This window comes from Phascolarctos cinereus, unplaced genomic scaffold (assembly GCF_003287225.1).
Source record: "Phascolarctos cinereus isolate Bilbo 61053 unplaced genomic scaffold, phaCin_HiC Scaffold_3;HRSCAF=262, whole genome shotgun sequence".
Classification (NCBI taxonomy): Eukaryota; Metazoa; Chordata; class Mammalia; order Diprotodontia; family Phascolarctidae; genus Phascolarctos; species Phascolarctos cinereus.
Window position 1 is genome coordinate 75,826,883 of NW_027555736.1, and position 17,826 is coordinate 75,844,708.

Here is a 17,826-nt window from a genome sequence, read left to right on the forward strand (position 1 = left end):
TATTCCTGAACCCCAGCTTCTTGTACAGAAGAGAGAGGATTTGGATTTCCTAGGCAGCATGATCCTAGAATGTCTTCTAGACAGAGAAGGGAGACTCTTAGGCAACACATCTAAGTGACTGCTTCAAGAGTAAGCATAAGTTCAAGAATTCAGACCTGGACTTCTGGAGAGAGAAGGGAAGCTCATGATCATCACGATTCTTGGACAGAGAAGAGTATCACTTGTATTCTCCCTGCTGTTGGAGGAGTGGTAAGGGATTAAATACTTAACACAGAGAGGCACAAGGACCTACTATTATCATGAGTTATTTAGATGATGAGGGCCCTTATACAAAGGACGTTTGCCTTTGGGAAAGAGTCCAAACCACAGTGGTTGGCATTACAAATAAAATCAGAAGACATTAAAAAGTTTCTAAATGAAAAGACAACTCACCGATTCTTCTCAAAAAGGGAAAGGCAATACGAAGCATCATGTCATGGGATACTCAGCTCACTGCACAGTGCTTACAATAAGCATAAAAAGATCATTATGAAAATAGCTTTAAACATCATTTTTTGTTACATGAGATCTAGTGAAATTTTACAAAGAATTTGACAAGATCCTCAAAAATTAGATCAACACATATCTTAATACATAGTGGCTTTAATGAAAGTAGGTACAGTGGGTCAGCGAAAAAACATATTGCGAAATAAGATTTGGGACCAAGAAATGAAAATAGACAAAGGCTGGTAAGAAAACAAAAACAAAAACTCAGGAGCTTCACACCAAACATCATGAAAATTTTAAGAAAAGAATTAGGGAAATTAGGGAAAATGTTAAGAGTAGGAGAAAGCAATATAAGCCCAGCTCTCTCCCACAACTATTCTAACAAAACTGAGAGAAGAGCACTAAACCAAGTAGTGATGGGAAGTATAAGAAGAAACCACATCGAGTTGTTTTTCCAGCCCAAGATCATGAATTCAGCTTACAGGTAAATGGCCAGGGCAGGAAGGGTTTGGGGAAGGGGGAGTGGGGAGAAGTAGAAACTCTGTTACTCAAATCCCAGAGATGGATCACAGATTCAACTGATGGGTTCAGTCCAGAGTGGGGAGATAGATAGTTCTGTACTCTGACCAAGGAGCAGGATCACATATTCAATCCTCAGGCTCAGACCATTGGTGGGCTGAGAGCTCTGTTGCTTTGATCTCTGATTTTGCCCAGGAATAAAGGCACTAGGGTAGGGGCTGCAGACAAGGGGTTGGCCTATGGATCTGTCCCTTTGAATCTGCAGAGCCTTCCTGTAGTGCTGACAACTACCTATTGGAATTCCAGAAAAGAACAAGACTACAATAGGATTGCCTAGATGCAAACTGGAGCCCAGAGCCTATAAAGTACTAGATCAGAACAGAGGGCCAGCTGAACATTTGCAGCTCCCTGGCCTGAGCTGTCCCTGAGATCCCTGAAGAAGCCAGCATACAGTACCCTGAGAACCCAGAGGCATGACCTCAGATAATAGAGACCAAGTCTATATAAGGTCTCAGCACTCCCTCCAGAAAACTCACAGCCTGGCCTTAACACCAACTTGCCAACACCAGGATTCTTGTCATTTTCCTTCATTTAGCTGTATCTGTTTGGATGGAAGGGCAACATGGGGTTCTATGAGTAGTTCACAATGCATGGCGTACTCACCTTTCTTATTCCACCTTCATTCAGGCAGACAACACAACATATTGCTATAACAGAAAAAAATTTGCCTCACGTACCTTCCCATTTTATTGTTTTATGTTCTATAAGCTGACCATAGTTGAATTCAATGCACAAAGACTTCTGTGTTAGAAATAAAAGAGGGTCTATTTGTCCTATTTTATCTTGAACAAAAAGCAATCAATGGTTCTCTTAAGATACACAATATCACGGTCTACCTCCTCCTTGGGTTCCCATAGATTTTGTTGCCTTTCAAGAGATGGGACCCTATCTGCCAGATATGAATAACTTTGTCTTTCTAATTTGTTCAATCTCAACAGATACACTTATCTCAGTTGGGAAATTATACTACAAAATTTCACCCTCTTCTAGAACTGTGTACCCTGATATGAGTGATAAATGTATAACAGATTCCTCCCCTTGCCCTACCGATCTCACTAAAGCTCAACTTTTCTACATCTAGGACACAGACACCCTGGATTTATGGATTGTATAGAACGTCAATTATTGTTTTGAAACTCTACCCAAATTCCCCAATTGCACAGATGTGAGCAATAAACTTCAAACAACCTGTTCTTCCTACCTCCTCTTCTTTGCCTCCTGGCTTCCTTCAGGTCCTAGCTAAAATCTCATCTTCTGCAAGAAGTCCTTCCTGATCCCTCTTAATGCTAATACTTTCCCTCTAAGATTAGCTCCACTTCATCCTGTCTACATCTTGTTTGTACATAGTGGTTTGTGTGTTGTCTCCCCCATTAGACTGGAAGTTTCTTGAGAGCAGGGACTGGGGTTTTTTTTGTTTGTTGTTGTTTTTGTCTTTCTTTGTATCCTTACCATTTATCACAGTAACTGACATAAACCATGTGCTTAATAAATCCTTGTTGACTTAACTTAACTGCTTTACAAACTGTTGGTTTTGTTTGTACCATGACATTACTTACTTCTACATTCATTCATTATCTATGTCCGATAATATGAGATTAATGATTTGTATAAACTGAACCCAACACATCAACTTTGTGAGTAGCCTGAATCAACTATTGTTCTAATTGACAAGACAAATACTGACAGATAAAATACCTTTTTTTTCATATCTTCTCTTCTCTTAGATATTTTTTTCATAATAAATCTTTCTTGAGGTTCCATTTTCTGCAAATTTAAGAAAATATATTCATATGATAGCTTGTGCAATATAGGAAACCCACTTAATGAGCTAGACTGATTTCTGCATGAATATCAATTATTATTTGCCATTAAAAAATTTAATACAATTATATACTGTTGTTAAAATCTTGAAAAAATCATAAACTTAAGGCAGCATATGAGCAGAGGTGACCAAATGTGAAAATGGGCCTGATGCAAATGACAGTCAAACTCAGTCCTAACTCAGAAGAAATAGTCAGCCAGTCAATTTTAAGAGGCTTAGGGCACAGACTTGGAACTTTTGACCATATTTGATAACCCAAACTCATGTGACATTTTAATTCCATAATGTACAAATCAATTCAATTCAGCCTTAATTTATTAAGTATCAACTGCGTACAAAACACATAGACAGGATGCTAAACAGGACTATAAAATATGGACTATCAAGTACATTCATTCTTTAGACTCTTCAGGATGAGAAAACAAAATTTATAATGCAGATTTTACCATCTTGTAAAAAATTAGCATCCTGTGTTTTTAAAAAGTCTGACCCTGCAAGTTAAAGCCTTCTTTTCATCAAGAAAGGATATTACTCAGTTCCCAAAGGTCAAGGAAGTGGTGGATTAACTATTTTTGTATCAACAGACTTAGAAGTCAATATCCTAATCATGAAAATGTTTTCTGAGCCATTTTCCAGCCCATTTTGAGCTATGGTAAACACTAAATAATATTATTTGTAGAAAAATTGCTTTCTGCCTAACACTTAGAAATTTCATTTCCCGACATCCATTTTGTGTTACATGGAGATTTTAATAACAGAATAGGAATTGGAATGCTAATATAAATTGAACCATTCCCATTTAAAAAAGCTGAGAAAGTTTTTAGGCTGTCTCATAAACAAAAGGACTGTGTTACAATTTCTTCTTCATTTATGCTTGATACAAATTATTTTTATGTCCAGAACAAGATTAAAAGCAATCACTTTTCTTTGACCTTTCATATGAAATCTGCTGGCTGGAGCCCAACTTGAAAGAAAACCTGATGGTCTATTCATTTTTATCCTTCTATCACTAAGCAATTCAATATTTGTATTTTAAGCACTTCTAACAAGAAGCTTTGACGATCAACAAAGATCTTTTTGAATCTTCCTGTATTCTCACTTAGTATCTTGAATCAATGTTAGCTCATGACCAGTTATCTAAGTTTAACGATAGTTCTTTTTAAATAAGTGTTTTGATGGAGAAGCAAGATGCTGGGGAAGGAGACGAGGGGGGCAGAGAAAGCAACTTCTCCTGAGATATCTAACAACAGGGAAGGATCACCTCCTGGATGTCTATTGTCTCAACGTTATAAGACACTTCAAAGGAAAAATGAAATTTGCCACAGAATGACAAGGATATTTACTACTAGTAGTAATAGTAACTCACATTCACATAACATCATAACATTTGCAAAGTACCTTCATTCCAACCACCCTGTGACATAATGACTGCTGAGGAAAGAAAAGCACAAAGAGGATGTGCAATTGATCCACACTACCAGTAAGCACTGGCATCCAAACTGGAATTCAGGTTCTCTGACAAAGAATCTTGTCTAAAGGAGGATGCCTGCAAAGGGCTGACATAATTTGGGGGAATCTGGGGAGAGGGGATGGGTCCTGTCTTCAAGCTCTAGTTAACATTTTCTAGTGGATAACATAAATTTACTTCGATGAACATCTTTATTATAAGTTAACCACTGACAACATACAAAAGGAAGATATGTTCTCCCCAGAGATAAACAAATTCTGATTTGGCATTCATCAATTTTACCAATACATCTTTTCACACAAGTTAGTGTATAGGAGTTTGTTTTTCTTCTGGTAGAGAGAGAATACTGTCTTTCTCATATTTTAAAAAATCTAATAAATAGGATCTAGGTAATTTTACCTAGTAAGCCTCTAAATTTTATAGCAAACAACTACTGAAGAAATTAGAAGACTCATAAATCAGAAGTTCTTTGTAGTTATTCTTAAAAGAAAATATTTAAGATCAATTTTGGAAAATGCATGCTGCTTCCTGAGTGATACAGACATGTTTGTACTGTAACTTAAAAGTCTCTTTTATAAATGATGATTTGAAAGGCAAGTAGGCAATGCTGTGGATAAAGTCACAGGCCTGGAGTTAGAAAGACCTGAATTTAAATCCAACCTCAGTCACTTACTAGCTATGTGACTTAGGCAAGTCATTTAGCCTCGGTTTGTTTCCTCAACTATAAAACAGAGATAATAAGAGCACCTACTTCCTAGAATTGTTGTAAGGATCAAATGAGATATTTGCAAAGTGCCTGGCATCTAGTAGGTGCTATATAAAATATGAGCTATCATAATTACGTTGGAATAAAAATTATTTTAGATGTAGCAGTTAATTAACATGATGATATTCTGGTCTGATTATCTGATTCATCTATAAAGTCAGCACTGAAATGATGCCTTTACATTTTTGGAAACTCAGTGCAGTGTTATTCTGTTGTTTATTTTGTAGCTCCTTCAGATCATCACATTGTGTTTAATCTGAGTATTAGATGTTTACAATAGCATTTGGCCAAAATCACTATAGTTCTGTTCTCCAAATTAGTAAATTGGGTTATATCTTTGCTTTATCAAACAAAAGATTTTGTAGTTTTGCAAATATAGATACCCTACAGTAATAGTTCTTAAGTTGAGTCTTTGAACTTACTTTTAAAATATTTTGATAACAATATTTCAATAGAATCACTTTCCTTTGTCATGTTACATATTTGATCATGTGCATTTAAAAACATTATTCTCACAAGTGGTACATAGGCTTAACCAGACCTCCAAAGGATAAATGGTACAAATAAGGTTAAGAATCCTTGCTTAGGGTCATATCTTTAGCCAACACCATTATATATTTGTAAAGGGCAGTGGTGTGGTTTTTGGAGTACTGGTCTTGGAGGAGAAAAATCTTGGCTAAAATTCTCCCCACGGATTCTTATTAGCAGTACTCTGAACAAATCACTTAACTTGTCTCAGTTTTCTTATCTATAAATTGAAAGTAATAATGGCAGCTACCTCGCAGATGAGTATAAGCATCAAATGAAATAATATGGAAAAAGTGTTTTGCAAACTTTGGAGTTATTCATAAATGTCAGCTAGTATTATTGTTATTATTATATTTGCTAGAGTCTCCTGAGGTGAAATTTCAGTAAGAAATATGGAAACAGGTTTTTCCTGAGTGTACCTTAATCTGTTCTCAAACTTTCAAATTCAATTAAAATATAAGAGAATTAGTTTTTAGCATGTTTTATCCGTTGGATGCTAAAGTGACCAGGTAAATTCCAGTCTGGTGGTTGGACAGCTGTTAATAACTATTTTTAAAAACTGCCCAAATAGCTAACATTCAGTAAATAATGAACAAATACTTGTTGGTTGATTGAAAAGTGCATTAATTTCCAGAATTTATGATTTTCTATTTGCAAAAGGATTTTGTGGTCAAAATCAGAATTAAATGTACTATGAATCACATGAGAGCACAAGTCCAGATTTTGGTTCATTCCTACTCAAAATATGACATTGATTTTGAAATTAATTTTAAAACATTACTTTCCTTAACTGTGTCAGCTGACATCTCCTCCATTTTCTGATAATGATCCATTAATTCTTTAACATCACACAAAAAACCAATAAGATCACAGGTTAATACGTAAAATGACAAGTTGACTCAGTTGATTACTGTGTAGGTTTCTTTATCAAAATAATAAACTAATTTCAAATTCACATTAGTGATTTAATATTCCAAGTACTAAAAATGAAACTGAATGTGTGTATATATATTTATCTAATGAGTTATGAAAATATCCCAAAGCCCCAAATTCTAGATTTTTAATTTAAAATCACTTGAAACAAAATGCTAAAGTTCTATTTATCCAACAACTCAATTGCCCCCCAAAAACCTATAACTAAATAGCAGGTTCTATGTGTAGAAATTTTCAAGCTATTTGAGAATTCTCTAAAGAGGCTATTTTGTTTTAACAAATGTTGCAAATCAAAATTACAGTAGAACTTTGCTTAAAATTAATTATTTGTAAAGTGCTTTGCAAACTATAAAGCACTATAAAAATGATATTATATACAGGCATTACTCCCCAATCCACAGAAAATGAAACTATGATGACTCTCCAGACATGGCTCTAGATATGGCCAGATAAACCTCTTGGGGTATGGGCTGTTTTAAAATTCTTCTGTATTGACACAGCATGTAGAATAGGATGGTCCTACATTGAGTCCGAACAGAAAATGGATTCCCTATCAACGTAGGGATTCTCCAAAGGCCCCTATTCAAATATAACATTGTACTAATTGGATTAAAGCAAGAACACTACAAATCCTTTCCGTGAAAGCTTATAATGATTCAGAAGAGATCTTTTTAGCTATTCACACCGGAAAAGCATTTATTTCTGTTATTATATATTCTCAGCTTGTTTCTAAGTTGACAGTTGAGTTAGTTCATTGATATAGAGCTCTCTCTCTAGCAAGGATGTGCATCTGTATCTCTTGAACTTGAACCTTAGATACCATCTAGGCCAAACCCTTCATTTTCTGAGGGTGAAGAAGTGACCCAAGGACACACAAGTAGGATCAAGGATTGTAGGGTTCTAATCCCTCCACCAGATGTTGATTATTTGTCACATCATGTGACCTGATGCTTACTTAGCAAGTAATTTAACCTCTGACCTTCAGTTTCTCCATCTGTAAAATGATGGGGTTAGATTAGACTTCCCGGAAGGTCCCTTCGAGCTCTAAGACCTATGGTCCTAAGATTTAGCGCATCTAAGACTCTTCAGTTGGTCATCCATTCAACCTCATCAATTTACTGGTGAGTAAGGTGACAAAAAGAAAGAAGTTGCCAAAGGTGACCCAGGCAGTGTCAAAGATCTTAGGATTTAATGTAGGAAAAGATTTCAGCAGTTATCTGGTCCAACCCCCTTGTTATAAAGGAATAAACAGAGGCAAGAGTTTGAGCCCAGATCTCCTGACTCTTGACAAGAGCCCACATGGCATAATGGGACAGTACTGGCCTTGGAGTTAAGAAAAAACCTCTGTCCATCTCCTGCCATGGACACTGACTAGTTGTGGAATGCGGGGCTGGGTTACTCTGGGGGCTCAGTTTCCCTGTCTCTAGGATGAGCGGTTTGGCGTCCAAGGTGCCTTCCAGTTCTATAATTCCAAACCCAGTCCCGTGCCCATGCCCGATGTCGGGCAGAGGCAGCACCACATACAGTAATTTGTGGCCTGCGAAATGTGCTTAAAATAACACCTTCCTCCTAAAACGGCGCGCCAATCCGACACTCCCCACGGACGCGCAAGGGGAGGAAGACAGGCTGGAAGCGCCACCAGCTCTGGGACTACGTTTCCCAGCAGCCTCCGCGGCTCCTACCTATTCCAGGTTACTCGCTCTGACAGGCCCAGCTTCCCCCGCGGGCACCGAGAGCCTACGAGGTGCGGGGTGAGCCAGTGGCTGGGGAAGGGCTCTCAAAAAGGGCTCAGCCCTCCTCTTGAGGGAAAGACGCGCTTTAAAAGAGCCGCCGCATCTCCTCCGCGCTCCCTAACGAGCGCAGTTCCCTACCCCTCAGCCGACTGAGCGAGCGACTAGAACGAGAGTCCCGTGAAGTCAGTGTTCGAACGTGCGCAAAGAAGGCGGCTCTGGAGCATGCGCAGTACCGGCGCCCTGGGGACACGGGTCTCGCGCTGGGGTCGGCGGCTGGAACTTCGAGAGCGCGCGAGCTAAGGGGGCGCAGTCCCTGGGATGGGTGGATGGCACGCGAGCGTCTGCTGGAGCAGCAGCTGGAGCTGGCCGCTGTGGGGAGGGGCTGGAGCTCCAGCCCTGGGCTGTAGAGTGGGGTTTCCCTGCGGGAATTCCCGCTCTCGTGCTTCGGGGAGCCCCGCATCTGCCGCAGTGGTCAAGAAGAACGGTATGCTCAGCTCGTAAGTATCGGCAGTAAGCGCGCCCACCTTCTGCGCCGCTGGAGGAGGCTGCCAGGTGAGTACCGCTACGCTGTACTCCTGGAGCGTAGGGATGGCTGCTCAGCCCCGCCCCCCTCCGGAGCGCGCCAGTTGTAAGCATTCAAGTTCAATGCAGGGAGAACTTGGGATTCCCGAAGCAGACGCGGAGCGGTGAAAGGTATCTAGGTCTGTTTGTCTGTTCTTCCCACCTAGGGTTTTTTTGCTGTCTCTTATTCGGGAAATTGCTTCTGCGTTTGGAAACTGAAGACAGCTGTAATTTGTTCTATTTAAAAAAAATCACCTTGGGTGGTTGGGTCCAACAGGGGCAACAGTTTTTGTGTTTCCAATGTATCGTAGATGTGTGTGTGTGAGAGAGCTCGAAGAATCATGTGGCTTTTAGGACACGCACGTTGATTTCCAGCGAGATGGTTGTTTAATAAAATAAATAAGATCTGAGTTTGTTCGTCCTAATTGTCCTCCAAAATGGTTTAATAAAAGAAATAGCTTAAATCTGCTTGTTTTTCCTTGTGTGTCACCTAAACGGAAAATAAATAAAAATATCACTTACTTGGAAACTGGTTTTATGAAAACGATATCAGAAAGCTTACCAGGGAGGAAAGTAATGTTTTACATTAATTTCAATAAACATTAAATTGTGAATGAACATTTATTAACTGCATACATGTACCAGGCGCTGTGCTAATCACTGGGGGTACAAAGAAAGCTAAAAGACACACAGTCCCTGCTCTCAAAGATAAGGAGACAGCATGAGAACCATTGACCGATGATATATACAGGATAAATTGGAGCTAATCAATAGAAGGAAAGCACTAACAATGGAGTGATTGGGAAAGGCTTCCTTTAGGAGGTAGGATTTTAGTGGGAACATGAAGGAAGCCAGGAAGTGGAAAGGGAGAGTAGAGAGAGTATTCCAGATATAGGGGACAGCCAGTGAAATTCCTGGTCTTGTCTGAAGAGCAACAAGGAGGCCAGTGTCACTGAATTGTGGTTGGGGTGGGGGAAATGGGGCACTGTAGTGTTAAGGTGCAAGAAGAGTAGAAGAAGCAGGTTATGAAAGTCTTTGGGTGCCAAACAGGGTTAAGTGGGTATCAGAGGCTGGATTTGAACTCAGGTCTTCCTGACTCCGCGTCTGACACTCTATCCACTGTACCACCTAGCTGCTGACTTACATGCTCTCAGATTCACATAATTATTGAATGTCCCAAATATGGAATATTGTGGATAAATAATACTCACCTATTTTGATTCCTTAGGCTTCTAATTCCAGTTCTTACTATTTTTGATTTTGTTTCTCTGCTCTTGACTTCCTCCATTAATGAAATGGTTATCTCTAGGAAGATTCTGAAGATCACCTGGCAGGATAAGGTACCAGGCACTGAGGTTCTTTTTCAAACTAAACTGCCCAGCGGTGGTCAGAAAAAAATGATAAAAGGACACTGTCAAGGTCTCTCTGAAGAACTTTGGAATTGATTGTATGACATGGGAGACACTGGCACAGGACCCAGCATGACATGCCCTCATTCAAGAAGGTGCTATGCTCTACAAGCAAAGCAGAATTGAAGTAGCTCAAAAGAAACGTGAGATTCACAGATTTAGAGAATTCACCCCAAATGCTCACATGGACTATTTGTGCTGGACCTGTGATAGAGCATTCTGAGCTCATAGTGGTCTAATCAGCCACAGTCAGACAGTACCGTAACTTGATTCTAACATAGTGATGTCATTTTGGTTCTCGTGGATTATGAAGGACAACAACCAGCCGACAAACTGGTTATCTTCCCAGGTTACCAGTGATATCTTAGGTGCTCTATCCAGTGTAGTAGCAGGCCTTAATAAATATTTGTTGAATGGAGTATGGGACAAGGGACCTTTGTGTTTGCTTGCTAAAGGAAATTGTAATGTTTCTCTTGGTGCTTCATAATACCTTCATGGATTTATTTTTTAGAGAGGGCAGACATAAAGACAAAGGAACTACTTGGGGGCCTGGTTTTGCCAGTTGTTATGGGGCTATAGACAAAGTCATTTAACCTCAGTGAACAAGGTGACTCTTGGACTAAGTAAATTCTAAGGTCTTTCCAAAGTCCTGTCTTCCACCTAATTTTATCTGGCTCCCTTTGTGGCTTGCAGAATATCTGGGCAAGGTTAGGTAGGGGTCTAGTCTACTTCTGCAAAATGCTGTTTTCTCTTGGTAAATCTTATAAGTCTATGCATGAGCTCAACCTTGGTCTCAGCATGGTATTTTGGCTCTATTACTCTTCATAATTATTTTTCTACAGAAACAAAATAAAGCAAAATTAGCCATTAAAATTAATTACTAAATTTGAATGTGATATAGAAATAGGGGAATTTTTTATATGAAAATGATAAGGATAAATGATAATAAATATCTAATAAATGATATAATAAAATAAAGGATAAATGAAAGGTATTTGTTAACTATGTGCCAAGCAAATACAAATGATATAATTTCTGCCCTCAAGAAGTTCATAGTCAAGCATAGGGGAGATAAGACATATAGAGGAATGATAGCTAGAGAAAAGCACTTTGGTCTGGGAAATCATAGGGATGGGAAGAGAAGCCAGAGGAGAGTCAGTTAACATGCCCTTTCCAGAAGCAATAGTATTGATTTCATCATGGTTCCTCAATCAAGTGGGGCAAGGCAGGTGGGAAGCAGAATATTTGCTCAAGGCCTAAGAATAGAGAGGATGGGAAGAAGATGGCTGAGAATGGGGTGTGAAGCATGGTTGGGATGATCTGGTCTGGGCTCAGTAGGTTTGGTTGGGGCCATGTGTGAGTTTTCTTGACCAATCTGGACAGCTAAGGCACTGGGCCTGGAGTTCCAAAGATGAGTAGTCCCCAGGGCATGGTTTCCCCAAGGCAATTTTAAATCTGGTATTTATTTTCTCATATTTTGTTGCTATATTTCAGGTTGTTAAGAGCCTTTAAGTAAAGTGAGCAAAAGTCAGTTCTTTAAATGCTTTTTTTTAAGGCAATTGGGGTTAAGTGACTTGTCCAAGGCCACACAGCTACTAAGTGTCAAGTGTTTGGTCTGAGGCCAGATTTGAACTCAGGTCCTCCTGACTTCAGGGCTGGTGCTCTATCCACTGCACCACCTAGATGTCCCCTAAATGCTTTCTTTAAAAAATGTTTTCAATTGTGTTGTACAATTTAAATCTTTTTATGCCAAATAGTAATATGTAGCCTTGGTTTAAGATGTTACAACAGAATTATATCCATGTTTTCTTTTTTAAAAAAGTTTTATAGAGCTGTGAGCTCTTCCATCCAGGGTATACTTGCCTCCCCCCTTCTCCAGGTGCGGTACCACCTCCTCTCTCTCTTAAGGGTTTAAACTGGCCACTTCAAAGTTCACTCTGGAGAATGATGTTGCTGCTCTGGTTGCTGACAGTGACTCTGGAATGTGCAAAGCTGGCTTTGCAGAAGACGATGCTCCTAGGGCTGTCTTCCTTCCCATTGTTGGGCACCCCAGACATCAGGGTGTTATGGTGGGTATGGGCCAGAAAGATAGCTACATGGGGGATGAGGCCCAGAACAAGTACCCCATTGAACATGGTATTTTCACCAATAGGGATGATATAGAGAAGATATGGCATCATACTTTCTACAGTGAGCTCCATGTGGCCGCTAAAGAGTACCCTGTGCTGCTCACAGAAGCCCCCTGAACCCCAAAGCCAAGAGTCAAAAGATGACTCGGATTATGTTTGAGACCCTCAACACCCCAGCTATGTACGTTGCCATTCAGGCTGTGCTATCCCTGTATGCCTCTGGTCATACCACTGGTATTGTGATGGACTCCCTCAAGAAGATTCTGACCAAGAGAGGGTACACTTTCACTACCACAGCTAAGAGGGAAATCAAAGAAAAACTGTGTTATGGTGCCCTAGACTTTGAGCAGGAAATGGCCACTGCTGTATCTATCTTCTCTCTGGAAAAGGGCTATGAGCTCCTTGATGGTCAGGTTATCACTATTGGCAATGAGAGGTTCTGATGCCCCAAAGCCCTTTTCCAACCATCTTTCTTAGATATGGAATCCATGAAAATACCTGCAACTAAATCATGAAGTGTGATGTTGACATCCGTAAGGATGGGTATGCCAATACCATATTGTCTGGTGGTACCACTGTGTACCCAGGTGTTCCTGATGGGATGCAGAAGGAGATTACAGCCCTAGCTTCCAGCGTGATGAAAATCAAGATCATTGCCTCACCTGACCACAAATACTCTGTATTGGAGGTTCCGTTCTGGCATCTCTTTCCACCTTCCAGCAGATGTGGATCAACAAGCAGAAGTATGATGAATCTGGGCTCTCCATTGTCCACTGCAAATGTTTCTAAATGCACTCCTTATGTTTTTTTGGTTGGTTTTTTTTTTGTCAAAAGGTGTGACATGATAATTGCACCCTCCCCCCACCACACACAAAAAAAGATAAGATTGGCATAGCTTTATTTGTTTTTGGCTTTTTTTTGGGGGGGGGAGTTTGGCTCAGAATTTAAAAACTAAAGCATTGAAGGCGATGAACAATCTAAGTACATTGGAGGCAAACATCCCCAGAGTTCTACAATGCATCTTCAGGACTCTGGTTGTACATTTTTTTAATAGTCATTCCAAATATTGTATAATGCATTGTTACAGAGAGTTACTTGCCTCCATGATGGCTGTCCTGCTCTGCTGGAGCAAAGAAGCTACATAACAGAGATCCAGATGGGGAGGAGGAGAGGGGGGAAGGTACTAGTATTGCTTTACATGTAAATTGTGTAATCCTTTAAAAAAAACCTTTTTATATCTTCCACCTTAATACTTATTCCTTTTTTTAATTGTCAGAGCCATAATTAATGGCCCCCTAAATTCCCTCCCTGCCCCCAACATAGATGTGAACGAAGACTTTACAATCTCCCAGAAAGTTTTATGAGATTGGTGCTAGTATTTGGGCTAGGGGAGGAGCTTTACCTGTACCCTAACTTAAGATCAGTTCAAATAAAAGTGCACACATTAAAAAACAGCAGATAAAGGGGCAGCTAGGTGGTGCAGTGGATAGAGCTCTGGCCTTGGAATCAGGAGGTCCTGAGTTCCAGTCTGGTCTCAGACCAGACACTTGACACTTACTAGCTGTGTGACCTTGGGCAAATCACTTAAGCCTGATTGCTAAGTAAAAACAAAACAAAAAAGAAATTAAAAAGTTTTATAAGGGAACACTACAGATTAGGGACTGAAAGATACATTTTATGGCAGCGTTTTCCATGTATTTATTGATGGGGTTTTTTTATGTTTTTAGATAAAAAAATTGTACTACACATGCTTTACATAAAATAATCCATACAAATAATTTTCTTTTCTCATTTTATTCTAATGAAATTAAGAATTTATTATATTTATAACTATCAAACATTAACAAAACAAAAATAACATCAGATATTTATTTATTGAAAAATCCTTTCAGTTTTCATATTTATAGCTTAAAAATAATATTTGTGTGATAAGTAGGTTTCTTTTTTTCAGTGCCATGTTTTTCAAAATTTGGTATATTAATGATATTGCTGCTTACAGTTTTTTCAACCATTTCGTCCACAATCAAGATCAATATAACAGATAAAATAGAAAACTACATTTCACATAAAAAGATGTTACAGATGGTAGTAATAGTTGTACCATTTCGATAAAAACAAATATTCACTGATAAATATCATAACTTTCCCAGGTTTAAGCAGTTGTTTCAAAGTATTATCACAAGATATCTGTTCACCTTTCTTATTCAGATGAAATACCAAATGTATCATATTTGTCTTTGGTAGATGGGTTTCTTATCTATTTATATTTAGAAATATCCAGGTTTCTGAACTGAGAGTTGTTTCTGTAGACTAGTTAAGTGACTGATTAGCATATCTTTACTCTCTTCTATTTTGTTTGCAGAGCAAGCATTTTAAAGGTAGGAAATATTTTTTTAAAGTTATTTTGTAAATTTGTTATCCATACTTTTTACTTTTCAGTCACTTTGTTTTCCTGCATCAGAATATGAATTTGAGAGCTTTGTATTAATTTATTTAGAATACTAAGTATTTTTAAAAATCCACCAAATAGGCAATTTTTATGAGGAAATTTTTGATATAAAATAAATTTTACTTTATCTTTATTATCAGCACAAAAAATAGCAATTTCACCTTGAGTTCACACACTTTGTAGTGCTTTGGCACAAGAAATCCAGTTGATTTCACAATAACATAGAATAGCCTATACTTTACCTCCATAGCATTACACAATTTTGCAAAAGCCTTCGTTTTCATTGGGCTGCATTTTATTAAGTTGATTACTTTAGTAACAACTTGAAAAACTGTGTAGCTCCTAACTCATGTTTTCCAATGTTCAACAAAGCATTTGATGTGTCCAACTTGCATGCTGGGGAGAAGGGGTGTCATATTTTTAATTAGAGGTTGCTTAACTGCATTTTGCCCCAACATTGATGAATTTATGTGGCTATTTTGTTTTTGGTGCTGTTCAACTGATATTAAATCACGAGAAATTGACATCTTTTAGTTAATTTTCTCCCTACTTTGTTTCATAATGATTTGATGCTTATGGTTTGTTAAGTACTGAAATAACATATGTGCTTTTGAGAGTACAAAAGTGTTTTTGTTTAAAGATGGTCTATGGGCCAGCTATTTTGGTGCTGTTATTAAATAGCAGTTTAACAGTTAAAATAAAAATTTCCCTTGCAACAAACTAGGTGTTGTAGGACTAAAGGCAGCCAAATTTTCTGATATTGTATTTTAAATTACAAATATATAGAAGAATTATTCCAGAGTAGCGCATTTGACCAATTTGTCATTAAAGCAACATTTAGTGTCACCTTTTATTTACTGAATAACTGTAATTCACCTAGTATTAGGGAGCAAAAAAGAAAATAATTGAAATCTAGATTTTTTAATATTACTCCGTCTAGGAATTTTCTCATTTCTGAAAAATGTGAAAGACTTCATTAAGGCTTACTACATAAATGATTACATGAAAATTGGGGGGGAAATGCTAATGATTTGCAAAGTGCCTGATAAACCTTTAGGTTTACTTTCAGATATCAATTTTGAGGCCTCTGTGAGATGCAAGGAATGAGCCAGGTACAAATATAGCCCAATATACAACTAATTCCCCACCACCACCACCACCACCATATGTGAATTAGACTGGGTGGGATTTACAGTACTTCATCCCAAGGAGCAGAAACCAGCTCCTAAGCCAGTGTGGTTTTTAGCTGTGCCAAAATAAATGAATGCTCCTCTCTCAAGGATTGACTTACCTCATTAAGTCACAAAAGATTTCTAGAAACAGTACATATTATCCTCAGAACAGAGGAGAGCTTAGTCCTTAAAGTTCTGTGATTTCTCTTCCCTCAACCCACTTGATTTCTTCTACTCACCGCCTCTTTTTGGCACCAGTCTTCCCCTCCCAGGGTTTGAAGGCCCCCTACTTCTCTCTTCCTCCTACATCTTGGCCCTGCTGCTTCATACTTCATCTCTTTAAAACCAGGCTCTTTCTGCTAGTTGGCTAATATGAAAAGCCCCTACAACTGTGCCAATTGGAGAACATCGTGAAGAACTCTGAGTCACCAGCCTTCCAGTTCTTAGCAGGGGTGGGGAACCTTCAGCCTCACAGGCACATGTGGTCTTGTAGGTCCTCAAGTGAGACCCTTTGACTGAATCCAAACTTCACAGAACAGATCCTCCTAATAAAAGGATTTGTTCTGTAAAACTTGGACTCAGTCAAAAAGCCACACCCAAGGACCTAGGAGGCTACATGTGGCCTCTAGGCCACAGGTGCCCCACCGCTACAGAGTATTAGACTAACTAGAGTCTTCTGGGGTCAAGACAGAGAATCACCTTATCTTTCTGTTATAGCAATTTGTGTGAATTAAACAAGATAATAAAAATACACTTTAATTTTTCAAAAGATTTGAGATTTGATCAACATAGATTCTGTCTATACTGATGAAAACTGAAGCCCTCCATATAATAGAGAGTTTCCTGTGTTGCTGTGGCCCTAAAATTCACCAAGTGATAGCCAATCTTTGTTGATTGCCCTTGCTGCACTTAGCTAAGAAGGTGCTTGGAAAACAGTCCACTGCTGGATCCACATCTACAGTGTTTCCAGCTTGGGAAATCCTGCCAGATAGCTCTTCAGAATAACATAACCTTCAAGAACTTAAGAATACTTCTAGGTCATGATGTATGTCATTGGAGGAGGATTTTAGACTATTACAGATGACATTGGTACTCTGGCATCACTTGAGTCATACACACAAAATAACAAAATATGGCTCTTTGTAAAGTTATTTCAAAACCTATTTCAGACAATTACTCTTTCTTAAAAGGTGTCCAACCCTATTCTATGCTATAGGAAGAAGTTAAAGGGAGACTATAGCAATTGGAAGGGAGGGCTTGACTGCAGCTGGGGTAGGAGCCGAGGGAGAAAGACCTGCTAGTTATGGTAGAACAGCACATATTGACAGCCTCTCGTTCCCCATTCTAGCCAGTTGTAAGCAGCTGATTATCTTTAATTTGGCCCTTGTTTGCCCTGGCAAGAATGAGATATGTCTTGTTTAAAGAAACCCTTTTTGTCAAAGAGAAAAAGAGACAGAAGAGGAATACTTTTTCTAGATTTTATTGTTTTAAAGTGTGTGGAAATGCTAGTACTTATATTTTATTTTTCATTGATTTCATTGTCTATAGCCTTGGGATCACTTGTATCCACTTTGATAGCATCCTTATTGTTAAGACAGAAGGTAACTATTCAACACGTATTAAAGAATTATATGGAATCGTAGACTTTTATGTACCTGTGTTCCTTCTCAAGATTGTTACTCTTCCTGAAAATTATTTGAAATATGAATATTTCTTATTGTGAACGTGTGAAATGTCTGGGATGATTTTGATGTTAAATAATCTACACGATAACACTTGTTATGTATATTA

At 38.6% G+C, this 17,826-nt stretch overlaps 1 pseudogene; it reads left to right on the forward strand.

The window, feature by feature from the left end:
- The first annotated feature begins 8,301 nt into the window (after window positions 1–8,301).
- On the forward strand, window positions 8,302–14,175 carry LOC144456274 (actin, cytoplasmic 1 pseudogene; annotated as a pseudogene).
- The last annotated feature ends 3,651 nt before the right edge of the window (window positions 14,176–17,826 follow it).